Source organism: Mustela nivalis (genome assembly GCF_964662115.1).
Source record: "Mustela nivalis genome assembly, chromosome: 14".
In the NCBI taxonomy this organism is placed as follows: domain Eukaryota; kingdom Metazoa; phylum Chordata; class Mammalia; order Carnivora; family Mustelidae; genus Mustela; species Mustela nivalis.
This window is the reverse complement of record NC_139033.1, coordinates 8,007,755-8,015,619: the sequence shown is the minus strand read 5'-3', so window position 1 is coordinate 8,015,619 and position 7,865 is coordinate 8,007,755. Positions and strand designations below refer to the sequence as shown.

Here is a 7,865-nt window from a genome sequence, read left to right as displayed (position 1 = left end):
ACCCCGAACTCAGCACAGAAATGCGTGGAAGCATGAGAACAAGAAATAGGAGATGAAGGTGCAACCAACAGGGCAAGAGGTGGGAGAAGAGGAGGAAAGAAATCTGCAAGAACATTTGGAAACTTCCATGAATCTGCTGGTTCAATGTAAAGGATTGCCCGTTCCTGTCCTTTTTTGCAGACCCACGGTCTACAATGTTGCAGACATTGGTTACAACTCCTTTTGGTTCTTTGGGCCCATGCGGTTAAGCGCTGCCCTCAACAGTGAAATCCACAACTACTCCCCAAAGCTTTTGCACCTAATTGCTTTGACTGGGTCCTTCCTCCAAGGCAGAAGATCACTCTCCCACGTGACTATAAAGCTGCTCCCGCAAACGGACATTTAACTTTGCTGCCCCCTCTTTCCAAACAGAGAAGTGTTCCCAAAGGAAAAAGAAGGGATACATGTTAAGAAGAGACTATATCCCATCCCTGTCCCCCCACCCATCCCCAGAACACACAAGAGGATCCTTGTCCTCATGGTGCTGTCCACGCACTGCTACAGGTGCTAGCTGGGGAATACCCGGTTCTGGGAATGACGCATTACACCAGCGTCTTCTTCCTGAGACAAAGTCCTCCAGGCCACGCCAAGTATAGAGAATGAACCAGATGAAGCATTAGCTGGGCCAGATTCCGGTTTCCCTCACGCACTCTTCCAGCTTCCTGTGTAACCCTGTCCAAGTCTCATCGCTGCTCTATGCCTCAGTTTCCCTGTCTGTAAAATGGGGGGGGGGGATTAATGCCTACCTCATGGGGCTGCTGTGAGAATTTAGAGAACTGCCCCCCCGCCCCCCGGCCAATAATGTGCCTAAAGGCCGGGCCGGTTCCCACTAAGCCCTCAAAGATGCTAGCTAGCCGTCACCACCGTCTTCGTGGTGATCAGTACTGACCAGCTCTGTCATGAATTCTTCTCTCTCTCAAGCCCCTGCTGGAACCCTCTTCCCCAAACACTCCAGCGCTTAGAGAGGAGCCCAGAACTGGCTCCAGGAAGGAGCCCCCCCCACCCCCGCGGAGCCCCCCGCTGTTTGTTGGCTGTTCACGGAGTCCCTTGTGGGCACAACAAGTTGGGTGGCCAGGAGAAAAACAACAGCCTTGAACAGGGCCCGAGACAGGCGGTGGGGGAGGCTGTGTGAGCTTCTCGCCAACAAACAAAAGTTGCCTTTCATCCGATCCACTGCTGCCGAGGAGGACCCACTTCCTCCCGCCCGGGCGTTGATGCAAGCCGGCAGCAGAGGCGAGAAAACAGCCAGGTCTCTCTGCGCGCGATAAAACCATTACAATCAATTTGGGCAGCTCGCAGGCGCGCAGACAGACTCCGTGTCGACTGGATTCTGTTACCGGGAGCGCGGGGCGCAGGCGGCTGGGGAGGGGGCCGGGGCAGGTGGGGGGCGGCGGGGGCCTTCTGGGAGGCTGGAGCATTTGGCCTGCCTCGGATGGGCCCCATTATGGCTGCAGGCTGGCGCCACTGCTGCGGGGGCTCGCGACCAAATGAAAGTGTCATCCAACGGCTCGCGGGGAGGAAGGGGAGATGGGGGGCTGGCAGTGTGAGCTTAACTCCTGCGGTCTCGCAGACTAATTGCTCACGGTGGAAACACGCTTCAAAGTGCTTTGGCCTCGTCAATAATAGGGTATTAGATGCCTTCCATTCTGCAGCGCATTGATCCGTTTCCTCCCCAGGCCTCCTCCTGGCTCTGCTCCCTGACATCCCCCCAACGGTGCTGCTCCGGCTTCTACCCCTGATGACTCGTCTTCCATTTTTTTTTTTTTTTAAGTGTTTTCTAAGCGTGTGTTTAGCAAGAGTGGTGCCTAAGTGCTAATTGTTACACCACAGATTGATTGGCGACGAGATGGCTTGCCAAGTTCCTCCACTCTGGGGGGGGGGGCGCGGGGGGCGAGCAGGGGAGGCGGGAGGAAGGATGGGGAGGGGCTCGAGGCGGGGGAGGCAGCGGCCAGGCTGGACTAGGAAGGGCGAGGAGAGGGGAATCCTTCTTGCTTCTGAGTTTCCTGGCAAACTGTGTCTTTCTGGGTTGTAAACTGTGCCCTTTGCTGGGGGAGGCAGAGGGGCAACCTCTGCAGATGTTTTATTATCGTTTGCTGCCTTGAAAAAGTGGGAAAGATTTGGCCACAAGGGGCCTGGCTGGACCAGGCTGCCGCTGATGGAGAGGGGCTGGGTGGGTAAATGGGAGGGTGGACATCTTCCAACCCAGGGCTGGGAGGACACTGCTTGTCCATGAGCCCCTCTAGGTCTAGGTTAGGGGTCCCCGTGTGTGCTCCACGAGACTCTCTACTGATCCCCCTATCCTTGACCCGAGATAACTTATTTCATTTCCCAGCTCTTTTCACTAGCTGACAGGCACCTTGATGGTCCAAACCATCGCTCGGCTAACCATGGCAGGATCAAGAGAATGCAGTAAAAAGCCGGACAGGCCAGGTTGCTCCCAAATTATTCCTTCTCCTTCATGCAGACCATGGGGGCTTTCATGTATTTGGAGAACTGGGTGAGCTGAGAACTTTAGGATTCCCAAAAGACACAGACAACCCCCTTGGCTCTCAAAATCCCTCCAAAGACAGCACTGAGTGCTTCTCTAGAGGATTAGAAGTTTTGTCTTGGCAACTAATGCCGGGAAACATTCCCACCTGACAGGTGATCCTGAAAATTCCCGGTGTGCATTTCCTTAAAGTGAGACAGTCTGTTCCTCTGATCGTGACATCCAATTTCAGAGAGCCACTTTTGACCCACTTCCAAGTTCCCATCTTCCAGGTGGGACAGGCAGGGAAGTAAAAGAGGGAGCGACAAAGCACGCTTTGACATTAGACAGCTGGCTTCCACAGTGCCGTGCCCTTGGGCAAGACACGTAACCTGTCCATTGCCTCAGTGTTGTCATCTGTAAAACAGGGAGAATGATGCGGCCTGACCCACAGTGGTGTAGCAAGGGCAAAATATGACACTTGGTGAGTAGTAAATACTCTTTGCCATCTTTCTCTGTTCTGGAAGATTCAGTCTCACGTATCCTTGTTATTGGACGTAGGCTCCAGGGAGCAGCAGCCTGGCCTCACCTGGGAGCTTCTTGGAAATGCAGAACCGGAGACCCGGACCTAGGGAATCAGAACCGCATTTTCACACGATCCCCAACACATTCAGGTGCACACTGCCCTTTAGGAAACCCTCGCTTGTAGAGTGTCTTCTCCCCACATCTTGAACATAAGAGATGCACAGCTCATGCTCTGCCTTCTTGGCAGCTACCAGGGGTTGGGGCGACCTCACTTTAGAGTGAACATGACCATGAGCTCTCATTGGAGTTTTAGTCATTGACCAAGCAAGAGTTGAAGCTCTTCTCTGGTTTTGGAGCTCTCTCTTGAGATGAGCACCCTTGGCGATTGTGCTTGCTTCCTGGAAAATGACAGTTCCAGAGAATTCTTCCCTGCAAACACCCAGCAAGGTCATAGCTTAACTGCAGCCTTTGCCAGCAGATGGAACATCCAGGGAGGCAGGAAAAAAGGATGTTGGTTTCGGGGCCAACCATGGGCTCAAATGCCACAAATAGCTTGCAGGATGTAAATCCCTTAATCCACCTCTCTCCAACCTCTGCTTGCCCCAGGGCCTTTGTATAGGCAGTTCCTTCTGCTTAGAACGCTTTTTATCTCCAATTGCCTCTGTCATTCAGTTTGACCCATATATCACCTCCCAGGACCCCTCTCTCCCTGACCTCAACCATCTACCCTCTGTCTCATTACCCTGTTCTTCTTCTTCAGCATTTACTAGTGCTGGGAATGATCTCACTGGACTATGGGTTCCTAATCTGTAACTACCCATCCACCAAATAAAACTAAGCTCACACACAAAAACAGAAGCTCTGTTCTTATCACCCCTGTATCCATAGTGCCTGGAACAGCAGACGCCAGCTCGTGGGTGTTCCATAAATCATTGTTGAGGGACTGCCTCAAGTTTCATCATCTGTAAAATGGGGTCAAAGAGTGCCTTACACAGACGGAGTATGGAAGGAAATCATGCAAAGTGTTAGATCATAACTGATACCTGATTAGGGCTCAGTAGACAGTGGGGTTACTGATATCCGTGATAGTGGCATGATTTCATAACTAAAAACCAACCCCAAATATCTGCATTCACCTCTATCCTTGAAATAAAACCTACTACTATTCCTACAGGTACTAGCCCTAGTGCTAGGACCAGGTCTCTGGTTTCAGCCGCAGCACGAGCCCGTCACGCAGACTCTCCTACGAAGCCACAAAGCGTGATGACGGTGATGACGACAGCTGATATTCTGGGGTTGTCACTGCATGCCGGGCACTCTGCCTAACGTTCTAGAACTCTCGGAATCACCTTGTGACTTAACGCATTATTTCCATTCTCTCTTCCGGATGAGGAAGCTGAGTCTCCAGGAAGGAATCTGCTGCCACAGGGTCACACGATTAGTGCCTGGCCAGCCCTCGACGTGAGGCCGGCTCTGCGTTTCTCAGGCACCAGCCTCGGTTCCTTCTAAATCCAAGAATCGGTTGTTTTCGCTTGTCGGATGTTTGAGCCCCATAATCCCCTCCGCTGCTCACTGTAAAATCTGTTAAAGGAAATTACAAACTGACTGAGGTGAGGATGAGAACAAAAGCCCCACTGGGGTTCCTCCTTCATGCCCCTTTGGCCAGGGAAGTGACTTTCCACTGCAGGCAGGGTGTATCTTGGTCATAATTTCCGGGTTCAAACCAGAGTTCCATGGCTCTGACTGCTGTGTGACTTTGGGCAAATGCCTTGGTGTCTCTGCGCCTCAGCTTTTTCATCTGAAAAATGGGGATAATAATAGCACCAAGCATATACAGTTGTTCTTGGATTAAATGAGCCCATCCATGTAATTGTTAGCACAGTGCCTGGTGTGCGGTAAGAACCCCTCAAAATCTACATGAGGGAGGGATTGATTACCTCTGTCCTCAGTGGTTAGCAGGAGAGAAAACAGCTCTTTCTTTAGTTTTCTTTGGTATGTAAAGCGTGCAGCTTTTCAAGTGCTTTAAAACTGTGCTTAGCAGCTGAACACTTTCCTTTTTTTTTTTTTAATTTTAATCCTTTTACTAAGAAGGAAAAAGGTATTTAATATTTTTGTCGTATAAGGAATAGTGCCTGAGGCAGGTACTTAGACTCCTGACCTCAGTCCCACACGCCCCGCTTTAATAAAGCTAGAGGACAGAGCAGAGTTGGCACTGAAAAGAAAGGGAGGGTAGAACACAGAACAGATAAATGAAAGGGAGCGGGGCAGGGGGCATGCGGAAAGAATGACAGCCACGTGTGTGCCAAACACACTAGCCCCTGCAGCAAACCAGAGTGACGCCAAGTCTCCGTACCAGCTGGTGACCCTGCCATTGTACGCTTCCTAAACTCTTCAATGTTTCTTAAATTGTGTCTTAAACAGAGACCAATATAAAAGGCAGATAAGAGGAAGAGCTGCTTTGTTTGAAGTAGCAGCCACTCCACCAGTCACCCCTCTGGCACAAGCACGGAACTCCTGGATGCCAGGGAAGCCAGCCTGAAAACCACTGAACTTCCCAACCTCATGTGTCCTGTCCTCAAGGTCAAAGTCCCATCCCCCCTCCCCGCCTGCTCCGTGAGAAGACTGGAACGAAGGGCCTTATGGCTCCCAGATCATGTTGGTGTTATTGGTTTTCCTTTCCTTTCTTTTTTTGTTTCTTCCCTCTAGTTCTGAAGTGTCGTGTAGAATTTTATGATAAGGCGTGCTTTAGGCCAATATTATTGTATTATGTAGCCATGTTGAATAAATGAATGAATGGGTGTGCGGACGGAGGTGTGCACACGTGGATAGATGGCTGGCTGGGTAGATGACGGATGGATGGATGGATGGTTGGATGGTTGGATGGATGGATGGTTGGATGGATGGATGGATGGATGGTTGGATGGATGGATGGTTGGATGGATGGATGGATGGATGGTTGGATGGATGGTTGGATGGATGGATGATTGGATGGAAGGCAGGCAGGCAGGCTGGGGGATGGATGGGTAGCTGGGTAGGTGGGTGGACAGATGGACAGATGGGTGAGCCAAGGGTAACTGGATGGATGGACGAACCAAAGGGTGGTGGATGTTGGGGTAGAAGGTGGGACGAGGGATGAGCAGATGGGCAGGTGGGCAGCTGGAAGGGACCACGGAGGGGTGGAGCATGGCTGAATGGATGGGTGAGCGAACAGGAGGACGGCGGACGAAGGGACGGGCGATGGCTGAATAGCTGGGTGGACGGGTGAAGGAGGAAGCTGTTCACCGGAGGGATTAACACCAATGGGTTAAGCTGCCCACTTGAGCACTGTTGTGTGTAATGGAAACAAGCAGCAGGACAGAAACTAAGCAGTAGACACCAGGCTCCGTGGTAGGCAATGGCCGCACATCACCTCATTTAATTTTCTCCACTGCCCTACGGGAAAGAACTCTTCTCCCCATTTTACAGAAGGAGGAGGTAAAGGTTAGAGAATTTCCGTGACCTCCCCAAGATAACACAGCTCTGAAGTAGCATGGCCAGGTCCTTGTCATCATACCACCATGCCTTCTGACTAGAAGTCTTCCACCTATAAAGAATCTTCCAGGGGTGCCTGGGTGGCTCAGTGGGTTAAGCCGCTGCCTTCGGCTCAGGTCATGATCTCAGAGTCCTGGGATGGAGTCCCACATCGGACTCTCTGCTCAGCAGGGAGCCTGCTTCTCTCTCTCTCTCTCTCTCTGCCTGCCTCTCTACCTACCTGTAATCTCTCTCTGTCAAATAAAATAAAATAAAATCTTTAAAAAAAAAAAGAATCTTCCAGAAATGTAAAAGAAAATTATTAAAAGAATTAGAGCTAAAGGAATTAAAAGGAAGAGAAAAGTCTTATGGACTTGGAAAGACTAACATTTATAGGACACTTGCTGTATACGAGATCCTGGCTTTATATCTTTTCGGGTTAACTGTCAACTCTAAGTCCAGAGGCCGGGATGATTAACCTGACTTCGTAATGAAGAAACTGAGTCTTGAACTCCCAGAGATGGGTTCTCATTTGCTTCGGGGCAGAGCTGGGATTTGAAGCTTGACTTAACGTCCAGTTCCACGAGACCGAAGTTTTATAAAGAAAAGAAGAAGAGGACAAAGTGAGAGGGAAAGAAAGAATGCATGCACACAGAAGTAAGACCAAAGGGGGGAGTGAGGGCCGCAAGGAGAAAGAGAAGGGAAACCCTCTTACACAAGAGAAAGGAAAGGATGAGGAAGGAAAGAAAAGGCACGGGGAACAAAGGACTCTCTTCTTGTCCTGCTTGTGTGCAGAGAAACCACAGCACAGATCTCGGCAGCCTGTTTGCCCACGCACAAAGCGCCCTTCAGCCGACACCCCTGCACCCCGCTCTGAGGGCCTACCAGGGAGCCCAGAGAGCCGGTGGGAACGTCCCACGGAAAGCTCAGTGTCTGGGGTCCTCCGATTAAAGGAGGCAGTGAGGCTTCAAATGAGGAGACATGGGGACGGGGAGAGAAGGGGGCGGCGGAGGGGGGCCGCCGACCCCCTGACCTTCTGCCTGCGCTAACCTGATAGAGCAAATAGTCTTGGAAAACAAAATGGTATTAACCCTTAGAACAGGGTCACTTCTGTCTGCATTTGCCTGGGACTGTGGGGCTTGGCCTGCCAGAAGGTTTAACTCTTTCTTGGGGCCCCCTGATTGCCACTTCATAGCCCTGCCCTCAGATCCGTCCAACCATTCATCCACAGTCAACAGACTGGATGCCCGTGAGAGCAGCTAAGGCCTTGGCCCCCTCGGGCAGACATAGGATATCCACTACTCCTCCAAATCTAGGCCAAAGT

At 51.3% G+C, this 7,865-nt stretch overlaps 1 long non-coding RNA gene across 1 annotated transcript; it reads left to right on the top strand.

The window, feature by feature from the left end:
• The first annotated feature begins 1,113 nt into the window (after positions 1-1,113).
• Positions 1,114-5,859, top strand: LOC309848442. The gene is made up of 2 exons (XR_014303047.1): positions 1,114-1,288; positions 5,453-5,859. It is a non-coding gene; the product is annotated as an uncharacterized lncRNA (long non-coding RNA).
• Positions 5,860-7,865: the final 2,006 nt, after the last annotated feature.